Here is a 26,742-nt window from a genome sequence, read left to right on the forward strand (position 1 = left end):
CAACAGGAGCAAGAGAGAGAACACTCTGGCACCGGGCCCCCTTTAGAGGCTGGGGAGGATCTGGAGAAGCAGACACAGCAGGCTGGCAGGGATTCCCCATGGGTCCTGCCAGCAGAAGAGATCTTCCTCCAGCGCTGCTCTTCCTCCACTCTGCCGCATTGCCTCCCAAGTGGCTGCTTTTCAGCGCTAAGCATGGTGTATAAAGTTTGGTAGCTATTGTAGCTTAAACATCATTTTAGCTATTCAGCATTGCAGTTATATTTATCCATGAACAAATTCTTCATTGACTCTTCCTTTTCGCTTTCATTTTTGATTTTTGTTTCTGAATTAATTGGGCAGCTTACAAACACACCTTTAGCTGATGGTGTTGGCACGAGTCTGAAAAACTGGGTTCCACTCTCAAGTCTGGAGAGTGCTCCTTAAGTTGGTTGAGTAGGGGGTAAGCTCTCTTGAGCAGGGACTGTCCTTCCCCATGTTTAAACTTGTACAGTGCTGTGTAACCCTGGTAGCGCTATAGAAATGCTAAGTAGTAGTAGTAGGGTAGAGAATGATACGGGGACAAAGTTTGTCCCTGTCCCCACCCTGTCCCTCTGGGTTCAGTCTCCATTTATTTTTGTTACATTTGTACCCTGTGCTTTCCCACTCATGGCAGGCTCAATGCGGCTTACATATTGTATACAGGTACTTATTTGTACCTGGGGCAATGGAGGGTTAAGTGACTTGTCCAGAGTCACAAGGAGCTGCCTGTGCCTGAAGTGGGAATCAAACTCAGTTCCTCAGGACCAAAGTCCACCACCCTAACCACTAGGCCAGAACCTTGCAGGCCCTGTCTTGGTCCCCACCCCATCCCCACAAGTTCTGTCCCCCTCCCTGCTCTGTCCCTATGGGCTCTGTCCTCATCTGCAGAAGCCTCGAACAATTATGATTTTATATTTAAATCTTTTTATTAAAGTATATACAGGAACAATATGCTGTGCAACTATTGTGTATAAATTACAAACAGAAAACAATAATAGCAGTGAGCAGCTATAATAACCTTCCTCACCACCACACTCTACCCTTCCAACCGCAACAATAACTGATTTCTACTACCCCAGTGGCGTAGCCAGAAGACAATTTTTGGGTGGGCCAGCAGGTTGGATGGGTGGACACTACAACCCCCCCTCCCCCACACACACACGGTCCAGCACATTTAAAATTATCGGCGCTGCCTCCACTCACCTTCTCCCACCGTGGCGCTGCCTCCTCTCCTTCACTTCATGGTCTCCGTCTCCCACCCCCGCGGCAGCGCTCTATCGGCGCTGCCTGCCTGACAGCTGACAGACGCAGCGCGATGACGTCCTGCTCCGGGACCTTTCCTCTGCCGCATGCAATCCGCCCTGCGTAAGCAGGAAGTTGAATCAATGCGGCAGAGGGAAGGCCCCGGAGCAGGAGGACGTCACGCCGCGTCTGCCAGCTGTCAGGCAGGCAGCGCTGATAGCAAATTGAAAGCGCTGCCGCGAGGGTGGGAGACAGAGACCGTGAAGTGCAGGAGAGGAGTCAGCACTACGGCAGGGGTGGAAGAAGGTGAGGATGGGCCTGAGACAAAACTGGGTGGGCCTGGGCCCATCCAGGCCCACCCGTAGCTACGCCCCTGTACTACCCCAAGAAATCCTAATCCACCCTGTTAAAATGTCCAGGGGTACCAAATATAGGGTTACCATTTGTCCGGATTTCCCTGGATATGTCCGGTGGATTTTGCCCGCACGCACGTTTGTCCGGATTTCTGAACAAACGTGGGCGCGGGCGCGTGCGTGCAGTGGGCGGGCGATCAGTGCCGTGGGTCTGGTCTCCCGTCCCCTCCCCTTCCCTTCCTTACCATGTTCCCTGGTGGTCTAGTATGACATCTTCGGGGCAGGAAAGAGCCCCCTATTTCCTGCCCGGAGCGCTGCCTCCCTTGTCCAACATCCTTCTCGGTCTGGCTGGGTATTCCAAATGGCTGCCGAAAGTTGAAGTCTCGCGAGGCCGCTTCAACTCTCGGTGGCCATTTTGAATCCCCAGCCAAACCGAGGAGGATGCAGCAGGCAAGGGCAGGCAGCGCTCCGGGCAGGAAAGAGGGGCTCTTTCCTGCCCCGAAGAGAAGACGCCACTAGACCACTAGGGCTAGATAGTAAGTGAGGGGGGGTATGTGATGGGGGGGGGTATGTGGCGCGGGGGGGTATGTGACGGGGGGGTGGGGAATAGGGGGCAGAACAAGGACCTGAAAGGGGCGTGATGGGGCGGGGCATGGGCGGGGGCGGGGGCGTGACATGTGTCCTCTTTTTCGGGGGACACAAAATGGTAACCCTAACCAAATACAACCCGTTCTGTGTGCACTAGCTCTCCTGTCTTCCACAATCCTTCCTTCAATAGAAGATGTCTTCTCAGAAGATGTACTGGTAGCAGAATGTACAGCATCCCCCATGCAAATTTTGCTAGCTGTGGCTAGCATGTTTGCTTGTTTTTCCAAATCTTCAAAATATCGTTGTCTGCATCACGCAAACATAAATAACAGTCCTGTTCAATAAGAGGCTTCAAAGTAGAAAATGACATAGCGACAAAGTTTGTCCCTGTCCTTGTGGGCTCTGTCCGTGCCCCGTCCCCTCAAGCTCTGCCCCTGTCCCCATCCGTGCAGTTACTGCGGGTCCCCATCCCTGTGTCATTCTCTCTAGTAGGGGGGTCTCAACCATTGCACAGCAGTGATAGCTGATGGTCAGACACTGGGGGAAAGGGAAAAGTATGTCTATCAGGTTCTGTGACCCCCTGAATAAGGAATGTCACTGCCAGTATCATTGTGTTGGAACACAAGATCCTAGGCAAAAAGTTGCAGACAGTGCTTTACTCCCTTCCTCCACTGTATGTCTTGTAGAGATGCCTTCGTGGTCAAATGGCTGAACCACTATTGACCAGTTTATGCATTTGGGGGCAGGGAGAGGACAAATAAGGGAGCTAGGAGGCTTGCAATTTGCCCATTCCGTGGCAGTGTACCGAGCTGGAATGTGTCCTGTGTGATATTCTCCTAGGACCCCACCCTGAGCACTGCACCACAACCAAGGAGACAATGGATGGGAATCAATTTTGGTACCCTGCCTTTCTTGTACCCTGTGCAGCCACACTCCTCACACAGCCCTTAATAGGACCCTGCCCTTCAGAAGCCCAGCTCGCCCACCTGTATTGACAGTCATAAGTGTAATGAGTTGGGTTGGGCTGGACTGGGCTGTATAGAAGGAGGCAGAGGCCAGTGAATGGGGGGAAACCCCTAAAAATTGTAAAAGCTCATGGTTCCATAGCCCTAGTAGAAGCCAATTTTGAGTCCCAAAAAAATAAATCATGTCAGTGCTAGTATTCTGCCTATACCAAATGTTTTTCTAACAAACCTAGGCTATAATAAACAAAAAGTCTCTCTGTTAACAGCTTGCACAGTATTCCTTACAGTCAAACTCTGCTATAACAAGTCCTCTGTATCAGGAACGCATTTGCTGACACCGAAGTCTGCTTGCTGTAAAGGAGGGCCAGTATATGAGTCCAGGAAATCATCAAATCAGAAGCTGATAGTTAGTTTCCAAGGCTGAAATCCATGCTTAAACGTAAGCACGTGCTGCACGGGTCAGTGCTCACGTCTGAACTGAATCGCTTGAACGGATCTCGTTGTACCATATATTACTGATTTTGATGCCTTAACCAAACCGCTCATTTACTCATCTTTCTTTCTACCCCGGTGACTCAGAATGGGAGAAAAGTCTTCGGAAAATCAGGCCCCAAAAGTCTGCTGCACTCACTGCCTTAAACGGTCAGCCCGTGCCCTGGACTTTGTTTGGATACCCTGTCCAAAGATTAACATACTGTGTAGTGCAATGGTTGAATGCCAGCACAAAGGGAGGGGTTGCAGAAAGCCCGAGAGAATCACTTCTGCAGAAGTCATTTGGTCTGTGTGCCTGTGCCCGTGTGTGTGTTCTGTTTCCCTGTGGTTGGCTTAGTGAGAGGGGAACTGGAGAGAGAAAGCTTCTAAGCACTGGATTTGTAAGAGACTTTTCTGCTTCTCAGCAGCCCCTTTTGCATTCATTCATTCCAAGAGGGCAATTGCAAGAGACACGGCGACCGTTCCCTCTGCTTTTCTCTCTCTTTTTTTTTTTCCCCCTGCCATCTGCGCAGCAAGCTCTGGGTAAGCCGGTTTGTTTTGTTCTATTATGATCTGCGGCTCTTGCTGGATACGCCTGTAATTACTTCTTTACAGTGCTGGTTTCTGGAGAGGCAGAGTCTTGCTGGGGTTACTCCAGCTTTGTTTTGTGTTTGCACAGCTGTTTGTACGATACGTTGCTGTTTTGTGTACGGTGGTCAGTTCTCTAGTACAAACTTTACTTTTCCAGTCTCATTAGTTTGTTGTTTTTGCTTGCTTTCATTTTCACAGGACAAAATACACGTAGTTTCATAATTGCATAGACTTTATTGGAAATGTTGTTTGCTTCGTTTTTTTTTTTTTTAATGTATTAGTGTTCCAAGTGTTAGGAAGCATGGCAATCAGTTTGTTTTTCTGGAGTATCTCCAATTTGTTTCATGTGAAAAAACTTTTATTGCTCCATTTGTTCATTTATTGGTTTGTTTTCAGTGTATACCCTTCAGGGCAACTTCTGGCATGGCTGCACAGACATGTGTAACAGTCTTCAGCAGTAAGGCACAGAGCAGACTCATCTTACCATGCCTTCTGCTTGAGACAGACAATAGGGAGAGCCATGTTCTGCCCCTCCCCCGTTCTATACCACCCACCCCCACCTTCAAAAATAAAAGGCAGGAAGAAATGGATAACCTTACAGACATTTTCATTTCAAAACTGGAAAGGAATTCCAGATATTAAAATGTAAACTCAAGCTGTGAGAGCCCAGAAAAGGCATTCTAATTCTGCTTGATGTGTTTGTAGATGGTTGGAGAATAATTTGATTACTGGTCTGAAATAACCAATTAGCATGTCAAATCTATAAAAATATATGAAATGTGATGTATGTTTTTATTGTATGGGAAGGGAATTATTAATTTTTATTATTATTTTACTATGAATACAATTCAGAAGGAGGTTTTTTTTTAGGCTTTATTTACTGTATTTTTGAAGATATTTACAGCAAGAATAAGCTGGACACAGGCAATAGACAATGAGGCCTATATTCAAAAGCATGTATGTGTATAGCTGCCAACCAAAAAAATATAACTTGACCAATTCACTGTACAGGATTCTTCTAATATCACCTTATAATAATCTTAAAAAGGAGGGAAAATGCCTCAGAGGTAGATAGATGTTATTCACAAGCACACCTCTTTCAATCACTGGCTTAAAAAAAAACCCCTCTAAATTTTTAATTTGAATACTTCAGATTTTACAATTTTACAATTTTTGTAATTTTGATTTAAAAAATCACTTCTGTGCAATGACAAAAAGTCTCCTCGACACTGGTCACCGGTTCACACTGCCAAATCCCACTGTCTCAGGGGGTGAGGACCTCCATAAACATGTTTTCGAGGTTCAGTAGCGACCTCCACACTTGAAAATATGTTTATGGAGGGCCTCACCCCCTGAGGCAGTGAGATTTGGCACTGCGAAACAGTGGCCAGCATTAGGGAGAACTTTATTCATTGCACAAAAAAGTGATTTTTTAATTAAAATTACAAATATTTAATAATTAAAAAATCTGAAGTATTTGAATTAAAAATATTGAGGTTTTTTTTAAGCCAGTGATTGAAAGATAGGTGTTATTTAGAACCACACCTCTATCTACTTCTGATGCTTTTCCCTCCTTTTTAAGACTATTATAAGGTGATATTAGAAGAACCCTGTACACTGAATTAGTGAAATTATATGTTGTTGGTTTGATGTTATTTACTACACCCCTTGTGTCTAAGATTTGTGTATAGCAGCTGCCACATCCCCCGGATTCAGTATTAGTTCCCCAAAGTTGTCTGCACAGGGAAAATGTGAACAGAAATTCATGAGTTAATGAGGTGTCAACAATCAGTTATTGGCATTAATTGGGATTTATGTTCAAATCTGCCTGCACTCTATTCTATAACACTGTGCACCTAAATGTCTCAAGTGCAACTAACAACTAACAAGGGGGTGTGACCATGGGAGGGGCATGTGCGGGTCACGGAAGTTTCAAAAATATCAGCGCAGTATTAAAGAATACTGGGGTTATGTGTCCAACTTGCATACCAGGTTTTGACAGGCGTAAATTCTCACACCCCATTTGGTGTGGGACTCCACACTTAGTACTATTCTAGAATGCTCAACCTGGAGCGCCCTTTATGGAATAGCACTTATACAGATTTTTCCCGACATCTAAATTTGAGTGCCATTTACTGAATCTGTCCCTATATGGGTATGTTCCCCATCCATGAATTTTCAGGAGCACATGGGGCAATTCTATAATAGAGCCAGATTGATGGAATTCTGTTTGTGGGGTCCCTCAGGGCTCACTGCTGTCACCCTCGTTGTTTAATGTGCTTTGTAGTTCCTTGGGTTTTGTTCTTAGGCGGGATCTAATACATATATATAATATATCACCACAAAATATGGATATTTCCAATAGAATTGTGGAGTGTGTTTGTTTATTAGAAGAATGGATTTCTTCTCACTTCCTAAAGCTAAATAAGGATAAAACAAAATTCCTTTTGATTGTCCAATAATCTGGGTTATAGAACGATAATATATTAAAGGTGGCTAATCCTCCTTTTAAATTTGATTCTAGTTTGAAGATGCTAGGTGTAATTCTAGCAAATACTTTAAATCCAGATTTACAGCTTCAAAGCTTTGATTAAAAAGAGTTTTTACTTGATGAAAAAGCTGAGAAGGGTAAGAAAATATATTGATTTTCATGCTTTCAAATTAATTGTATATTTTAGGCTAGATAGATTGTTGTAATAGTGTCTACCTGAGATGTACTAAATCTTTGATGATGAAGAGTCAGTTGATATAGAATACAACTGCTTGTCTTATATTTTCAGCCTATAAATTTACTAGGGTTTCACCTCTGTTAATTGAGGGGTCCTTTAACTAAGGTGTGCCGAAAAGTGGGCTGTGCTAGTGTAGGCACGTGTTTTGGGTTCACGCAGATCCATTTTTCAGTGCGCCTGTAAAAAAGGTCTTTTAAAAATGTTTTGCCAAAAATGGATGTGCGGCAAAATAAAAATTGACGCGTGTCCATTTTGGGTCTGAGACCTTACCGCCATCCATTGACTTAGTGGTAAAGACTCATGCTTTAAATGGGCAGTAATGGTCTAAGCCAATATAATGGCGCGCTGAAAAATGGACCTGCGTGCATCCAATACATGTGTCTACACCAACACAGGCCATTTTTCAGCACACCTTAGTAAAAGGACCTCCCACTGTTCTGTCACATCAAACATATAAATGGCAAGTGACCGACTCACCTGCAAATGTGCAGTAGAGACTTCCCTCTGTGTCCCGCCTCCGCGTCAAGACGTGATGGTGGAACAGAGAGGGAAACTGCGCTGAGGAGTGCACCACACGGAAGGGGAGGGAGGGAACTGCCGAGGTCGCTACCGCTCCCCCCCCCAGGTCGCCGCTACCGCTCCCCCCCGAGGTCGCCGCCGGCCCCCCTCCACCCGGGCCGGGCCCTCTTCTCCATTGAACTTACAGCGCCGAAACCGCAGCAGGCAGATCAGGTCCCATCGGCCTTCCTTCCCTGCCTGTGTCCCACCCTCGCCGACGTTACGTCACACGAGGGCGGGACACAGGCAGGGAAGGAAGGCCGACAGGAGGCGATCTGCCTGCTGTGGTTTCGGAGGTGAGGCGCTGTACATTTAATGGAGAGGATGGAGGGGGGCGGCGGTGACTCTGGGGGGGAGCAATAGCGGCGACCTCAGGGGGGAGGGGCGGCAGCGACCTTGGGGGAAGAAGGGAGGGAGGGGAGGGCAGGAGAAATGCTGGACATGGGAGGTCTCAGAAGGAGGGGGGCCTTGGAGCTGGGAGGGATGGACGGAGGGGAGCCTTGGAGCTGGGAGGGAGGGGGGCCTTGGAGCTGGGAGGGAGGAGGGGCCTTGGAACTGGGAGAGAGGGCGGGGGGCCTTGGAGCTGGGAGGGGAGGGACGGGGGGGAGGGAGCCTTGGAGCTGGGAGGGAGGGACAGAGGGCCTTGGAGCTGGGAAGGAGGGAGGGCGGGGGGCCTTGCATCTGGGAGGGGAGGGGGGAGGGAATGGGGCCTCGGAGCTGGGAGGGAGGGAGTTAGACATCAAAATAGAACATACCAATACTCGCCCGTTTTAACAGGCTGAACGGCTAGTATAATATGTAAATTGCTTTGATTGTAACTACAGAAAGGCAGTATATCAAGTCCCATCCCCTTCCCCTCCTCCCCATCCTAAATTAAACTGCATAGTTAGAAAGACAGGGCTAGATTCTATATATGGTGCTTTAAAAAGCACTATTCTATAAGTTGCACTTAAGTTCAGTGTGGTTTATAGAATAGCACTTATGCCCAGGAATCACACTTAACCTTAGGCACAGCCATTTGCACCAACTGAACCGTGGTACAAATGTGTGTGTCTACATTAGGTGTATATCCCTGTTATTCCATAACAATGCACGTTAACTTTAGGAACACTCCCGATATGCTCATGACCCGTCCATTTCCATGCCCTGTTTTCAGATCATGTGTAAATTTTAGACATGGATCTCATGCCTAAATTTACATGTTTAAATGCCAATTATATCTAATTAGTGCCAAGAATTGCTTGTGTAAAAGGCAATTATTGGCACTAATTAGTTTGTTCTTCAATGTAATTGCGCACAATTTTCAGTGACTTTTATAGAATTATGGGGATAGCGGCTGAATATTGCCACTGTCTGTAGAGCTGGTCTGAGTCGGTGGTCTTTACATATATTCAGCATCTCTGGCTATACAGATTGCAGTGTTGAATATACCTAATAATTTTAAACACTGCAGCCAGTGTGTAAAAAATGAACAAAAATACTGACTGCAGGATTTGAATACTGACGTTTTTTGTGTGTTGAAACACCCCAATTCAGTTTATTTGATTGGTCATTGACCTTTTTTCTGCCACCTTTTTGGTCAGAAGATGACTTAATTTTGAGTGGAGATGCCTAATGCACAAGTTTGCATATACAGAGGCTTGTGGCTGTGATATATTATTTAAATGTGTTCTGTTGTGTTGTGGAGGAGGGGTAGGCTGAGAGCCAGGGAAGCCTGGCTTAACTCCCACTGCTATTCCTTGTGATCTTGGGCAAGTCACTTAACCCTCCATTGCCTGAGGTACAAATTTAGATTATGAGCTCTCCAGGAACAGGAAATTACCTACAGTAACTGAATGTAATTTGCCTCCAGCTACAACTGAAAAAAGTGTGCGTTAAAATGAAAAATCCCTTCCCTTTGAACATGGATTTTTAAATTGGCCAACAAAGAGAGAAGATATAAAGAAAGGGCATTTCCTCTGGCTTAGTGCACGAGTCCAAAACACCTTTAAACAAGTTTGAAAATCTGCACTCCTTTTTAGACTACAGAAAAGTTTCAAATTCATTCCTTGCAAGTGTTCTTACATGTTATTCCAAATGCCTTAAATTCCTCAGGCTAGTTTCTCTTCTCTGACCCCCTCCTTGGTTCATTACCTCCTTGGTCTATAAGTTCATACTGTACCTTCACACATGTCTGTCTGCTTATGCCATTCCTCCTGTGTTGGCACTGTTCCTTCCCTGTGCTGGCAGTGTTACATACACAAAGACTGACTTACACACACACAGTTCACCTCACTGTTCCTTTTCTGTGCCAGCACACATAAGTGTGAATGTATCGACTTCTGTGGCTGGATGAAGGAACAGATAGTTTTGGATGTAAGGGCAGTGGAACCCAGTCTGTGTCCCTACTTCCAAGCTCTTTAGTTGCCCATGCCCTGTTGGGCAAAATAATAATGGAGGCCATGGTCCCAGTCTCTCATTACACTGCTTGTGCCTTAATGTGTTCGTCACTGCTACCACAAAGAACACATATGAAAGGAAATCACTCTGTAGTTTTCCACTGCTTTTCGCAGAACAGTGATTTAGGAATTTCTTGGCACTTACTTTTGTCCTGCTGTCCTCCTAGAAACTCATGCCTGAAATATTTGGGGACCTGCCAGGCAGCAATGTGAATTGGTTTCTGGCGAAAGAGCATTTTGCTAGCGTTTTGCCTGAATTCTCTCTGAGAAAATAAAATGAAGGGTCCCTTTTACTAAAGCTTAGCACATGCTAACTGACATTAGTGTGCTATGTGCCACATGGCCCATAGGTACAAAGTAAGATGAGCAACATTTAGCACATGCTAATGTCCATTAGCAAGCTAAGCTTTAGTAAAAAGAAGCCTCAATGTGATTATCTTTTTTACTGCTCACAAATGCCACAGTTTAATACAAGTTGTCAAACAGCAGACCAGCTGGTATGCAGATGAAAAATATTTATTTCCAAGCACCCGATGTGGTCACGTTTCACCAATAAGGCTTTACCAGGGGTTTATAGTATACTGTTAACCAAACATATATATTAAAAGCCATAATTATAATACATGAATTAAAAACATAATTAAAAATCAAAATGTAACTTAAAAACAAACAAGGCAACATGTCAGAAACCATGCAAATACTCCATAATTCATAAACATAACAGAAATACATGCATATTGGCTTGCTGTGAAACAGCCATGCATAATTGAAATACATAGAAAATGTGTGAATATACACAAAACCAACCATATCAGACAAAAGTGGATTGCAAAAATGCATTAATGATTTCATCAAAAATTAATTGAACTGAGTGTTAAACATCTCAAATGTAGATATTATGCAAAAATGCTGAAGAACTGGTGAACACAGGTAGTGAATAGACCCAAAAGGGATACATCAAGGGCGCCTACATTTGGGCTCCCAAATTTGCACACAATTGGGAGTCGCATGTGTCTCTAAATTAGTTAGTAAGTCATTAACAACCAATAATTGAATGCTAACAATTATTCACCTAGAGCTGGACAACAATTCTTAGAACAGTGCAGGGATTAACATTCGTTGCCAGAGAATGTGGTAAAGGCGAAGTTTAAAAAAGGTTTGGACGGCTTCCTAAAGAAAAAGGCCATAGACCGTTATAAAATGAACTTGGGGAAAATCCACTATTTCTGGGATAAGCAGTATAAAATGTTTTGTACATTTTTGGGATCTTGCCAGGTATTTGTGACCTGGATTGGCCACTGTTGGAAACAGGATGCTGGGCTCGATGGACCTTTGGTCTTTCCCAGTATGGCAATACTTATGTACTTATGTAAATCAGTACCTTCAAAACTCATCCCAGGCACAGATGAAGTTTAGTGCAGTTTTAACCTATTGTGAAGGATCTTCAGAATTCCTGCATCCAGACTGCTGAACTCACAGTTTTCTAGGCAATCAGGTGCAGATCGTCATTGATCCTTTCGTGTATGTGTTTTTTTGTGTATGTGCTACAACGCAACAATGATTTTGCTACTGAGAGAAAAACATGTGATTTATACTAAATTGAACCTGCCGATTTCAAACACGTCTAGATTTTAAGTTATACATGCAAAGCCTATTCACTTATAATATTAATGTATTATATATTTGAAATATTCCAACGGACATGCCCGGAGCTGTCCGGACGTGCTCAGACTGGTCTATTGGCTGATGTCAGCAGTAAGTATATAAGGCAAGATGGATAGACGCAAATGTGTTAATGATCTGGACAATTTATGCTACATATGTGGCAAATACACTACTTATGATCAGCGCAAGAATCCGACAAAGCGAGTGCGCCTTGCTTACAAGTATTACTTTGACTGTTAAATTGGAGATCAAGATAAAAGCTGGGCACCTCATGTTTGTTGCACTGTGTGTTACTCTGGGCTAACACAGTGGTTGAATGGTAAAAGGAAAGGAATGGCTTTTGCAGTGCTGATGGTTTGATGTGAGCAGAAAAATCACCAGACTGTTAGTTTTGCATGACTAAAATCGCCGGATATTCAAAGAGAAACAAGTCACAAATTGTGTATCCCGACTGTGAGTCTGCTCTTAAACCAGTACCACACAATGTAGAGAATCCAGTGCCTGCCCCTCCCACAGCAGGAACGGCAATTGAAACTGACGTTTCTGATCCTGATGAAAAAGAAGATGTTGATTGGCATGATGTATTTCCTGATCCAGAACAACTGGAGGGTCAGCCGCACTTACTGAGCCAATCAGATTTAGATGATCTGGTACGAGATCTGTTATTATCTAAAGAAGAGTCAGAACTGCTAGCTTCTAGACTTCGTGAATGGAAGACAAACACGAGGATGTTATAATGCTGTTGTATCGCTCTATGGTGCGACCGCACCTTAAGTATTGTGTCCAATTCTGGTCGTCGCATCTCAAAAAAGATATAAAGGAATTAGAAAAGGTGCAGAGAAGGGCAACGAAAATTATAAAGGGAATGGAACGACTTCCCTATGAGGAAAGGTCTGAGAAGGTTAGGGCTCTTCAGCTTGGAGAAAAGGCGGCTGAGGGGTGATATGATAGAAGTCTACAAGATAATGAGCGGAGTAGAGCGGACAGATGTGAAGCGTTTGTTTACACTTTCAAACAACAACAAAACCAGGGAACACAAGATGAATCTAGAATATGATAGATTTAAAACAAATAGGAGAAAGTTTTTCTTTACTCAGCATGTAGTTGGACTCTGGAACTCGTTGCTGGAGAATGTAGTGACAGCAGCTGGCCTTACGGAATTTAAAGGGGGTTTGGACAGATTCCTGAGGGAAAAGTCCATTGAACATTATTAATGTTTTTTTTTTTTTGGGGGGGGGGGGGTTGCCCGGTTCTTGAAGCCTGGATTGGCTGCTGTCGGAGACAGGATGCTGGGCTTGATGGACCCTTGGTCTTTTCCCAGTATGGCGGTGCTTATGTACTTATGTACACTTTCGTCATCGACACACCAAGTTAGCTGAATACTATGCAATGGAAAGCGATGTCTGTTTCTGTACTGATGTAAATGGTCTTATGATGGAGTTAGATGGTACACATGTTCCCGATGAATGGAGGCTATTATAGACTCTAGCAAAACGAGTTTGAAAGCTGTCTTGTTGCACAATTGTAACGAAAAACCATCTCTTCCATGGCTCATGGGGTTGGAATGAAAGAGACCCATGCTTCTATGGAGTTAATTTTGAAAATGATCAAATACTCAACATAAATGGAATATTTGTGCTGACCTGAAAGTGGTAGCACTGCTGCTTGGCCTACAGTTAGGGTACATGAAGCATATGTGTTTCTTGTGCCTATGGAACAGTCGTGATGACAAAAATCATTACAAAATGAGACTGTGGCCTCTCAGTCGAGCACACAGTTGGCCGATACAATGTACAACACAAATCGCTGGTCAATCCACTTCAAGTTTATCTTCCACCACTTCACATTAAACTTGGTTTAATAAAAAATTTTGTAATTGCACTTGATCGTGATGGAAATGGTTTCCAGTATTTGAAGGAGATGTTTAGCACACTGAAAACTGAGGCTAAAATAAAGGCCGGAATTTTTATTGGCCCTGAAATCAACAAACTAATGCATGATGACACATTCAGAGCAAAACTCAACCCTCTGGAACTTTCAGCTTGGGATACATTTGTGCAAGTAGTGCAGAATTTCCTTGGGATCAGATGAGCTGAAAACTATGCTGAACTAGTAGCCAACATGCTTAAAGCATATGAACAACTTGGCTGCCGAATGTCATTGAAAATGCATTTCTTACATTCCCATCTTGACTTTTTCCCACCCAATTTGGGACATGTAAGTGACGAACATGGAGAGAGGTTCCATAAAGACATTTCTACAATGGAGAACAGATATTAAGGCCACTGGAATCCCTACAAGATGGAGGACTACTGCTGGTTTTTGCAATGGGAAAATATGACCGGTCACAAACACAAAAGCAGATGCCTGAAGCACTTTTAACAGTATTGGACCTTGCTGAAGTAACACTTTTAAACTGGAATACGAGACTTTTTTGAAATTTTGTTATTCCATTACATTTTCATATTCTATTTACTACGAAAACGTTGATGTAGATCAGGTAATTGTTGGAGTAAAACTCGTTCTGTAAAAAATTATTCAATGCTTTCCAAGTGCTTAATTCATTTTGGCAAACGTATGCATAACAAAATTTCCTGAGGTGTTACAACAATTCTGACTTCGGATTTGGAATACGCACACTGAATTTAGTACAGGACAAATGGTTTTTGCCCAGCAGCACACGAAAATGTTTTTTTTTTTTGTTATGCTGTGAAACAGTGTCTTTTATATAAAGGATGACTTGCATGTGGTCATATCCCATGTCTAGGAGGTGGTATATATCTTTAGCAGAGTTAAAATAGAATGACTCGGCAGACTGTATTTGGTCTTTTTGAGCTGTCTTATGCTACGGTGCTATGCTAATATGAATTGGAACAGAGAAGTGATGATATCATATGAATGTCTATAAGGTGCTTAACTCAGTACTGATATGCCTACCTAGTTGTTGCCAGGGAGTGAAATCTTCCAGAGCCCAACTTTGAAGGCAACTGGATGCTAAGCATCTTCCAACTATATCAGCACCCTGTAATACTGGACAAAGGCCAGTGCTTGTTCTGGTAGTGGTATCCTGCGTAGGCAATCAAATGATGTTGGGGAACAAAGGGGCGGGAGAAGCTGTTGCAACTATTCTATTCTATTTGTGTCTTGTATACTGTCAGCTCTTCCGAAGGATTCAAAGCAGTTAACAAACAGGATATAACCTGCACATATGAAGAAAATATATGCTATAATCCCCTAAGCATTACAAACATTTTACATTTATACTAAAGCTCAAACAAAAAGGTTTTTAAAGCCTTTCTAAATGCAAAGTATGATGGTACAAGTCTCATGTCTCGAGGAAGATCATTCCAAACCTTAACTGCCTGAAAAGGAAACAAACTCTCATGAACATTTTTTAAACATATATTTTTAGGTGTGGGATAGCCCATTTGTAAAGTGCGCAAAACACAATTACTATGCCCAGAGACCGGGAGAACCGATCCACTACATCTTCAGATGTTAGGTCTGCAACCACAGGAAGGACATAGGCCAGGGGGCCTTCAAAGTTCTCAGAAAAAGAGCTCTGTAGTCAAACAAAGAATTGTTGGCCTCAAAGAACCCTTTTTCTCCTTACTTGCTATTTTAGGTTAGACAGAATCTTGCAGTCATCTTTAAAAGGATGAACTACATTAAGTACAGCCTTTTTTTTTTTTTTTTACAAAGGAGGTGTAATGATCATGTCCCCAATGGTGTTGAGTGGCAGTGTGTTGACTCCCCATATTCAACATCTGTTCAGTCTCAGCTAAAATACCAGGAAGGGACTGTTCAGCAAGAGCAAGAGATTCTAAGTTATATGGTCATTGAAGATACATGAATAATATAAGCTGGAAGCCACAGAATGCACTTGTGTCTGGCAGATATTTTAATGAATTTAGATGAATGGGCCAAAAGTGATGGGTTTTGGAGAGAGGGGCACATAGAGATGAGATAAACAGCCAAGCCAAAGTGATGCGCATACATGTGTACACATGAATGACATCATTATTAGGTTTGACTCAATGGAGTTGATAATCAATGCAATTTAACAAGCCCAAAATGGCTCCTGGCCGGTTAAATAACCAGAGAACAGAAGAGAGGGAATCCAAAGCTCAGATGACCGAGCCAAAATGTGGAAATAAAGAAGCACAATGAGCTTTCAAGAATAGGTTGGCAACAAGATGGATTTTTATTGGAAGACCCGTCACGGTCCATGTTTCGGCAGAATGCCTGAGTCAGGGGCCTATTAAAAAGATTAGAATTCATAAACATCTAAAATACATATCAAGAATCAAAATCATAAATATGAACTTAAGATAAATAAAAACATATAAAATTACAATTAGTATCAGTCATAAAGTAGAGGAGTGTGGTAGCCGTGTTAGTCCACTCTTAAAGGTTATCAATAGAAATCAAACAAAATAAAACATGGAAAAGAAAATAAGATGATACCTTTTTTATTGGACATAACTTAATACATTTCTTGATTAGCTTTCGAAGGTTGCCCTTCGTCAGATCGGAAATAAGAAAATGTGTTAGTTGATAGTATATATAAGTGAAGCTTCAAAGCATTTCAATGACAGTCTAGCAAGGTGGGGGTGGGTAGGAGGTATGCATGGGTACATCAAAGCATTTCATTTCATTGATAGTCTAACAGGATGGGTGTGGGTAGTTGAGAGGAGAGTGATAAACAGAGAAATACAACTTTATGGTTTATAATGGGCTAGAAAACCCAGAACCTTGTTAAGTGCTGTCTGTTGGGTGTCAAAATATTCAATCATTCTGACTTCAAAGGTCTTATGTTCCTGTATTGTTTTAAAGTTACCTTTCAGGATTCTTACTGTGAAATCACTGGTGCAGTGTCCTGGTCCAACACTTTACAGGACCAGGACACTGCACCATGTTTTATTCTGTTTGATTTCTATTGATAACCTATCAGTCATAAAAAAAAACAGAAAACTTCTGTTTTTTATGATTGATACTAATTTGTAATTTTATATGTTTTTATTTTATTACTCTAGTCATTTTCAGCAGCACCTAACTGATTAGCGCTGCTGAAAATATCTGGTTAGCGCTTAACTGCAAACCAGCTATTTTGAGGGTGTTCCGGGAATGGAGTCAGCACTTGGCCAGTTAAGTGATGATATTCAGCAGTTAACCAGCTAGGTTAACCACATAAATGGGACCGCATAAAACTCAGTCCTCTCCTTGGGCCTCTTTTATCAAGCCACGCAGCAATGCTGATGAAGCCCATTGAAAGTGAATAGGCTTTGTTGGCGTTGCTGCACCGGAGACCGCTAGCACGGTTTGATAAAAGAGGCCCTTTATGCGGTAACCCATAGCTAGTTAAATGATGAATATTGTACTTAACCAGCTATAGGGCTCATTTTCAAAAGAGAAAAACATCTAAAAAGTGGCATAAAGTGACATTTTTCTCACAAAAACGTCCAAATCAGTATTTTCAAAACCTATTTTTCAGACATTTTTCTATACTGTTCATCTGCAATGCGTCCAAATCTCAAGGGGGCATGTCGGATGAGTGTTAAGGGTGGGATTTGGGCGTTCCTAAGACTTAGAGCTTTTTAGCCATAGTGGAATAAAATAAAACTAAAACTAAGATGTTTTGAGCTAGACCTGTTTTTATAATGAATAAGGCACAAAAAGATGACCAGATGACCACTGGAAGGAATCAGGGATGACCCCAATACCCCCTCCCATTGGTCACTGACCCTCCCACCCCCCACAAATGTGAATAAAAATATGACTTACCAGCCTCTATGACAGCCTCAGATGTTATAGCCTGGTTTATTAGAGCAGCATGCAGGTCCCTGGAGTAATGTAGTGGTCGGTGCAATGCACTATGGAGTGGGGGACTTGGGTCCCTATCTCCTTCTAGCTGTCACACTTGTGGTGGAAACTGTTATCCCTCCCAAAGTCACCAAAATCCTACTGAATCCACATATAGGTGCCCCCTTCACCTATAAGGGCTATTGTAGTGGTGTAAAGTGGGGGGGGGGGAGGGGCAGTAGGTTTTGGGTGGGTTTTGGATGGCTCAGGGGACAAGGTAAGGGAGCAAGGGTGAGATGTGTACTTGGGAGCATTTTTATGAAGTGCGCAGAAGTGCCCCCTAGGATGCCCCATTGCTCTCCTGGGATGTCTGGGTGACCAGTCTGCTAAAAGCGTTGGCTCCTCGTACATCCCAATGGCTTGATTATCTACGTTTTGCACTGATTTGTTTGTTTGTTTTTTAAATAATGGGCCAAAAAACAAAACATCCAAGCACAAAACCTTGTTCAAAACAGTATTTGCAAAAAAAAAGATAGACGTCTTTCTTTTTTCGAAAATGACCTTTTTCTTCAGATTTTGGACATTTTGTGCAAAACGTCCAAAGTCGGACTTAGCCGTCATATCGAAAGTGCCCCTCTATGTGTTATCCAGCTTCGCTAAACTGGATATTCAATGCCAAAGCCTGGCATTGAATATTAGGAAATAATGCCGGGGCAACACTGCCAGCTGAATATCAACCCCATGTATTTTTATTCAGTCATGTCTATTCTATGCCACAGGGATGTGCACACGCAATCTCTTTTCATTTCATGTTTGGAATTTGATTATATTTGTGGGGGAGGGGGTTAGTCATGTCAAAAGTAAAAAAGTTTGGCCATGTCAAGAACTTTTTAACATACCATAATGATGAGAAGCATGTTAATTCATAAGTTAGCACATGCTAAATCAATTTTGCATGCATGTAAATATTTTAAGGCCTTAACAAGCCACATGCACAGTAACAAATGCACATCCACACCAAGCAGGGATGGTCGAAAAGGGACAGAGTAACCCTGAAGTTAGTCTTAATGTCTGGTATTGCATGATCAGATTACACACATTTTGGAGTGTCTTCTTTCACCAGGAAGCAATTTTGGTGTTTGTTACTTATACTTTTGTAACACAAGCACTAGGCTGACAGACGGAATCATTCTAGTCCCATCATGTGGTGCAGACGATGATCTAGTTTCCTTGTTATTTTGTTTGTTTTTTGTTTAATACAATAAGAACGAAGCGTCCATTTCATCTCTAAAATAAAATAAGCATTTGGTAGTTAGCACTGTGGTTTACTATCCCTGTTAGTCTAGAGAATTCCCTTTTCATATATCCTTATTTAGACATGATCTACTGCTCGTGGAGCTGATAGGATGTACATTCCCATGCCAGCTCACATACTAAAAGAGGTTTACTACAGAGACAATATGCATTAACACAGTAAACAGTGGAAAAAATCCAACTGACCCATTCACGCTGCCCAGTTATTTCTGTTTGTACTGGTAAGACTACCTCCCAACTGCAAGCAACAGTGAAACATCACATTCAATATATCTCTCTTTATCCAAGAAGAGTGTATGAGATTCCCGCTCAGCACTTATCCTTCCCGTGTCCAGCCACAAGAGGATAAAGAAGAGAGATGCCATATACAGTCACTAAAGAGATCACAGTAGATCTATTTCAGAGGTATTAGAGAATGGTAAAACTACAACAGCAGAAGACAGTTTGATGAAGCATAGTATTTTTCACTGAAATGTAACAAAAGCATAAGATAACTTGCAAAAAAGGTCAATCGGAGAAATACATTGATGTAGAAGATCAGGGCTTCCCAAACCTGTCTTGGAGAGCCCACAGCTTATTGGGTTCTCAGAATATCCTTGATGAATGTGTATAAGAAATTTGCATATATTGGGTCTCCAATGTTTGAAAATGTTTCCCTTGTATATAGGAGTCAGCTCTATGGATGCTTTGGGTGCTTGAGCACCCCAAATATTAAACAAACTCCTTGACTGTGTCTAGGGAGTGGTAATTTCCATTGGGTTTAGTACCCACTTCCCCCCCCCCCCCAAATAATTTTGACAAGTTGGCTCCTATAAACTTGTTGAAGATAGGTTTGAGAAGTCTGTACAAGATGTGCTGATTCTGTCTGCTTTTCTTAATTTAAATTTTTGTTGTTTTTTGATTGCTTAATTTTCTTTGAACTTATTTCCTCTCTCTTTCTTCACTTTATCTGTTACTGGAATTTGAACCTTAGTTTTACTTGGTCCCTATATAGTTGCCATTTGTCTTCAGAGGGGATCACAAGCCTCTATAATAAGAACAGATTTAGGGGCTCATAATCAAAACAAAAACAGTCCAAAAAATGGCACAAGTGGCAGATGGATGCGTTTCTCACAAGAACACGTTCAAATCGTATAATCAAACGTACCCACAAAAAAACATTTAAGTGCAATATTCGCTGAAAAAATGCATTTTCAGAAGGGGCATTTCAGGGCCTTGTCATGGGCGTGAGAAGGGCCTCATTATGTGATGAATATTTTTTTTTTTTGCAATAACAGATAGCAAAATGACTTCTGGAGCCAGAAAGAAAAATAATGTGATTTAGACCTGTTTTAAAAGTTACTAGATCAAGCCCAAACGTGTCTTTGGACCCATTTGTGAATTTGCTGAGTTTGAGAGTGGAGAGGTGGAATTGATCATTTGTGAAAAAGAGTGGAGAGTTACTGAGCAGTTTGTTACTTTTGTTTGTTTGCCGCAGTCTGAACCTTTTGAACCTCACATTTCCTGGCTTGCTGTGTCTCACCTCCTCAAGTCCTTGTCCACATCTACTAGCCCCCCCCCCCCCAGACACACCTATCCTTTGCTCTGTATCTGGCATCCTTCCCCCACCAAACCTTCACTGTCCCTAAACCCCCACACCTCCCATTCTACCTCCCTATCTGCTTGTATTCTGTCTCTCATTGTTGCTCTGTTTGTCCAGTCCCAGTTTGTCACTGTGCTGTGTGCTGCTGCTGTTCGTGTGAGGGCTGTGTGCTAGTGCTGGGAGAGTGTGTGACGTGTGTGCTATTGCTGTGTGTGAGGGCTGTGTGCTAGTGCTGGGAGAGTGAGGGTTGTTTGCTAGTGTTGGATCTTACTAGGTACTGTAGGTGGCAGTGTTACTGGGTTTAGTGGGTTGCACCTGTGGTGGTGGGACACCTGCACATCAATCATAGATATGCTGAATGCTATTGGGGCAGCAGTCTCGCAAAGTTACTATGGGAAGTCTCATCAGCCATTTTAAACAAGCAGTGACACAAGGCAGAAAAGAGGTCTCTAGACCACCAGAGCTTGTTAAAGTAGACCTTGGAGGGCCTGTTGATGGTTGGGAGCCAGGTCTGTGGGAGGACTCATCTTTTTTGTGTTTGGTCTGGGGGTGCGGTTGGGCCTATGCGCAGTCAAGCAGTTGAGTGGCTCGGTGTGGGGGTACAGAGAATGACTGCGGAGGGGGGGGGGGGGGGGGGAGAGGGCAGAGAGTTTCGGTTTCAGCCAAAAAGGATTTCAGTCTGGTTTCTTTGCCAAATCTGAAACTGAAATTTAGTCGGCTTCTATAAGGGGTCCTTTTACTAAGTTGCGGCAATAAGGGTCCTGCAGTAATGGTGGGGGACATTTTTCCTACATGCCAGGGTCCTTTTTACCGCAGCAGGTAAAAAGCCCACAAAAATGGCCATGCAGTAAGATAACACATCGCCACCCACTGAAGTGGCAGTAAGGGCTCCCGTGGTAACCGGGCAGAGCACGGCGATGCCCGATTACTGCCAGGTTAGCACCACGCTAGGCAAAATAAATTTCTCGTAGTGCTGGAAATGGCATGCGCTCCAGCCGGAACTACCGCTGGCGGCCACGTTGTGCCGGCAGTAGTTCCGGATTAGTGAGTGATAAGCTCATGTTGGGCTTATCACTGCTTAGTAAAAGACCCCCCTAAGTGCCTTAATGTACATCTGCAAACGGGTGTATGCACGGGCATGTCCACCATCAATGTGCACATCCTATATAATAATTCTCACCACCAACGTTGCAATGAGCCTGCCTGTGTCCGTGGCGCCTTCGGAGTTGCTGAGCTAGGCTCTGTAGCCAGGCTGATGTCACTCACAGCTGATTCCTAGGCAGGGGGAGGAGTAGGGAAACACGCGGAGCAAGTGGCAGGGAGCGGCGCCGGCGCATCAAACAGCGGCCCTCCTCTCCCCTGACCCCCCTCCAGCCACCCATGTCCAACGACCCTGCTCTCTCACCTGCCCCTCCTTCATCCACCCAGGTTGTGTAACCAATTCTTCGGGGCAGGCAGGAAAGATCTCCGGTCCTGCCTGCCCGCTGCTGGCGCTGACGCTCCCCCGCTGCCGGATCGTTGTTCAAAATGGCCGCTGATACTTACAAGGGCGGCCTCCAAAACTTCAGCAGAAGTCTCGCGAGTCCGCTATTGGAAGTCTTGGTGGCCATTTTGAACAGCGATCCGGCAGCGGGGGAGTGTCTCAGCACCAGCAGCAGACAGGCAGGACCGGGGATCTTTCCTGCCTGTCCCGAAGAATTGGTTACACAACCTGGGTGGATGAAGGAGGGGCAGGTGAGAGAGCAAGGTCGTTGGACATGGGTGACTGGAGGGGGGGGGCAGGGGGAGAGTAGGGTCGCTGGACATGGGTAACTGCAGGGGGGGCAGGAGGGTCGTAGGACATGGGTGGCTGGAGGGGGGGGGCAGGGGCGGCGAGGGTCATTGGACATGGGTGGCTGGAGGGGGGCAGGGGAGAGTAAGGTCGCTGGACATGGGTGGCTGCAGGGGGAGGGAGGGGGAGACCCTGAAACTGGGAGGGAAGGAGGGAGGGGGCCCTGGCAGGGGGAGGGGGAACCCTGGCACACACTCTCATTCTCATACACACACACTCGCACCCTGTCTCAATCTCTCTCTGTCACACAAACACACTCGCACATTCACTCTCTTTCACACAGTCACTCTCACACACACTCTCTCAAACATACACACTCCGAGGAAAACCTTACTAGCGCCCGTTTCATTTCTGACAGAAACGGGCCTTTTTTACTAGTCTAATAGAATACTGTCAGGGAGGTGAGTGGTGGTGTTTTTAGGCCTCCCCTATGCCTACCATTGACATGGTGTAAATGAGCACATCTTCCTTTTCGCACAACAATGTGGATTTATGCTACTATTCTATAATGGAATCAGGGTTCTTTGATTCTGCTCCATGCTCTGTATTGGAGTACCCAAATGGAGGCACCACTGTATAGAATTGCCCCCTATGTGGTTTATATTTGCAGGTATACAAAAGTATATGTGTTGTCAGAAAAGCACATTCTTTTCTAACCACAACTGCATCTTTACGGCTGAGGGGAGACATGATAGAGGTATATAAAATAATGAGTGGAGTGGAACAGGTGGATGTGAAGCTCTGTTCACGCTTTCCAAAAATACTAGGACTAGGGGGCATGCGATGAAACTACAGTGTAGTAAATTTAAAACACATCAAAAGAATTTCTTCACCCAACGCATAATTAAACTCTGGAATTCGTTGCCGGAGAATGTGGTGAAGGCGGTTAGCTTAGCAGAGTTTAAAAGGAGTTAGACGGTTTCCTAAAGGACAAGTCCATAAACCACTACTAAATGGACTTGGGAAAAATCCACAATTCCAGGAATAACATGTATAGAATGTTTGTACGTTTGGGAAGCTTGCCAGGTGCCTTGGCCTGGATTGGCTGCTGTCGTGGACAGGATGCTGGGCTCGATGGACCCTTGGTCTTTTGCCAGTGTGGCATTACTTATGTACTTATGTACTTTATTTTCTTTCCTGCAGACATTTACTTCGATATTTAATTGTAGTAGAAATACAGCTTCTTATTTTTTCTGTCTATTTAGTAATTAGACCTCAGCTGGTAATACAGTTTAGTTAACCAATTTACATGTAAATCCAGTTGAGTCTGTTAAGGCATGATTATCATAGACTTGATCAACATCTTAATTAGCCATAATCCCAGCCAGCCAGAGAGGGTCTTATTGTTGAGAACCACTGCAAATTCCTCAAAAGCTGGGGGAGGGCAGGACTTGTGTTGAAGTTGGATCCCAGGCTTTGTTAATTGGCTTAATTAGGACAGTTAGTTATAAAACCAGCAAACCTAGGACTTTACACCTGAGACAATCAATCCCAGAAAAGATAACTGATTACTAAAGCCATATAAACAGGGCTATTAGAATATTTTATAAGATAAATTGTTAAAAACAATGTACCCAGAAGGTTCTGAGCACTGTGTAATTAAGAAACACATACAAGGATATTGCATATGCTGTGAACAGAGACTTAAAATAGCTGTAAAATAAAAAATGTATTTTCAGCGGTTATTGTAGGACCATCTTCCAGAAATGAAAGACTGGGAAGAGCGAATGTTACATTTATATCATCGGACTAATTATTATTCTATACATGTAGAAGCAGAGGGTGCCTCCTCCCCCCCTTAGATTTTGTATGGGATTGGAATTGGAACAATTCAAGCTTGCTCATGCAGTGGAAACCCCCGCTAAGCCTGCAAACCTCAAATTGCTACAGAATGGGTTGGCACTCTCTACCATTGCTTCATGTATGCAAAGCCTTGCAAACCGCTCAACTGTAAACTTAGGCAGAGATCCCACCTTCAAACTTTCCCACATATTCCTCCCAGCTTCTCATCCGTTAGGGAAACATTCTAGTCATGAAAACATCTGTAGTGATTCAAACATTGGGGAGTGAGTGAATCTTGAGGAAAAAAACATGTCAAAGTAGTAAATTGAGAGCTGCTAACTCTGAGCCATGATGAAACGTGTTCAGAGAATCCATTAAAAAAGTAATAATTTCCTTTCTCTAAATATTTGCACTGCAAAACAGGGAGAAGAATCCTAGATCACTTAGTAGTAGATTTTAAATGACTGATTCCACATGTCACTTCCACCCTGGAGTTGGCAACTCTGAAAATTGTTTAAGACCCCAAAGAATAGTATCAGGTTTTTATGACTGACCACTGGAGTTACTGAGATATGCTGCCATGATAGCGCATGCTAATGCTGCTAAAGTAGGTTATTGTTAACAAGGTCCCATTGTATAAAATGGGACCCGGGGTATAATGATGCATGGCAGTGGCATTAATTTGTGCTAAACCAGTAGTGCACATTTGTAACTTTGGGTCCCTTTTACTAAAGTGTGCTGAAATCGGGGCTTACCATGTTTTACTGTGTGATTTTCCCGCGTGCTAAGCCCAGATTTTATGCAGCAAGTTTTAGACTTAAAAAAAATATTTTTATGCAGGTCATGCACTAGCCATTAGCTTGCTCTCCCTGCTTGGGTTAATATGGGAGCATGTTCAACCTCCTATTTAGAAGGTGCTAAGCCCTCCCATGTTAATACTGTGTTATCCAGTTAGAGCTGCGCTAATAATTACATGCTAGCTAGATAGCACAGGAATGCCCACTCTCTGCCCATGATACACTCCCTCCAAAGCTATTTTTTATTTTATTTTTTTAATTTTTGTATTTGTATTAACCTTTACAACAAGGTATAACAAGAAACATTGTGGATTAAAAACTGGTTACAAGACAGAAAACGGAGAGTAGGGTAGGGTAGGGTTAAATGGTCAGTATTCTCAATGGAGAAGGGTAGTTAGTGGAGTCCACAGGGGTCTGTGCTGGGACTGCTGCTTTTTAACATATTTGTAAATGATCTAGAGATGGGAGTAACTAGTGAGGTAATTAAATTTGCTGAAGACACAATGCTATTCAAAGTTGTTAAATTGCAAGAGGATTGTGAAAAATTACAAGAGGACCTTACGAGACTGGGAGACTGGGCATCTAAATGGCAGATGACGTTTAATGTGAGCAAGTGCAAAGTGATGCATGTGGGAAAGAGGAACCTGAATTATAGTTATGTAATGCAAGGTTCCATGTTAGGAGTCACCAACCAAGAAAGGGATCTAGGCATTATCATTGATGATATGTTGAAACCATCTACTCAGTGTACGGTGGTGGCTAAGAAAGCAAATAAAATGTTAGTTATAGTAGTAGTAGTAGTAGTTATTATTAGGAAAAGAGTGGAAAACAAAAATGAGGATGTTATAATGCCTTTGTGTCGCTCCATGGTGCAACCATACCTCAAATATTGTGTCCAATTCTGGTCACCGCATCTCAAAATAGATATAGTGGAATTAGAAAAGGTACAGAGAAAGGCAACAAAAATGATAAAGGGGATGGGGCGACTTCCCTAAGAGGAAAGGCTAAAGCAGCTAGGACTCTTCAGCTTGGAGAAAAGACAGCTGTGGGGAGATATGATAGAGGTCCATAAAATAATAAGTGGAGTGGAACGGGTAGACGTGAATCACTTGTTTACTCTTTCCAAAAATACTAGAACTAGGAGGCACATGAAACTACAAAACCCACCCTGGTCTTGAGACTGAGCTCTCCCTGGCTCCAGTCTCTGGCTTCTGGACTGGGTCTCTCCTATGCCCACCCGTAACTTGCACACTTGTTCACTTGCCGCTTCAGGAATTCCAACTCCCTTCTACAACCAGAGGTCACACTCCTCACTTAGGATTCTCCTTTACACCTCCAGGTCTCTTGGCAGGGGACTGTCAGGCAACCATAGATCCCCTCTTGCGAATAATTCAAACCTTTATCTCCTTAGTAACTCCTCCCTCCTTGTCATTCACTCTTGAGACAACTCTTTTCTCCTGCATACAGCTCCAAAACCACTCCCCATGGACTGGGCCAGCTCCCATCCTGGGACATCTCGTTCACTCCCCCCAGTGACTCTCAAGGGCACCTTCCCTTCCAGTAATCCCCAACCTAATAGGGGATTACATATAGAATAGTAACGCTTACATACATGCATGGTCCCAGTGTGGTACCCTGGCTGAGGGTTGTGGGTGGCCCTGCAAAGTAACCAAACCAGACACGATATATAAATGAGAAAATAACTGGTTTATTAACTAAGCCCTGAGACCTGTTTCTTCACAGGCCAGGAACACAGAGAAAAACTTCTGTGGTTCAGTAAACACAGTCTTAAGCAGGCCTCTGGCAGCAGGTCCAAACAGTCTGTGGCTGGTGGGCTGCCATGTCTCAAACACAGGCGTTAGTTCTTAGTTTTTCTCTTAGTCCCAGGTCCAGCTCCAGCCAGACCTGAAATAAGGCTTACATGTCTTAGTCCAATAGCAAAAGTGGCTTACCTTGGCCAGGTTCTTGTAGCTTACTTATCAGCTAGGGAGCCCTTACACTACAGGGTGGCTTCTC

General features: G+C 43.5%; 1 protein-coding gene across 2 annotated transcripts in view; it reads left to right on the forward strand.

Moving 5' to 3' along the window:
• Positions 1 to 26,742, forward strand: part of MID1 (midline 1) — a 496,103-nt gene that overhangs the window by 188,578 nt on the left and 280,783 nt on the right. Inside the window, exon 1 of one of the 2 annotated variants that reach the window (XM_030201612.1) lies at positions 3,961 to 4,180. The exons of the other annotated variant lie outside the window; for it this stretch is intronic. The gene's annotated coding sequence lies outside the window, so the exon portion shown is untranslated. Of the gene's footprint in view, positions 1 to 3,960; positions 4,181 to 26,742 lie in introns of those variants that run through there. 2 annotated transcript variants of the gene reach the window in all.

The sequence above is a fragment of the Microcaecilia unicolor genome, chromosome 4 (genome assembly GCF_901765095.1).
Source record: "Microcaecilia unicolor chromosome 4, aMicUni1.1, whole genome shotgun sequence".
Classification (NCBI taxonomy): Eukaryota; Metazoa; Chordata; class Amphibia; order Gymnophiona; family Siphonopidae; genus Microcaecilia; species Microcaecilia unicolor.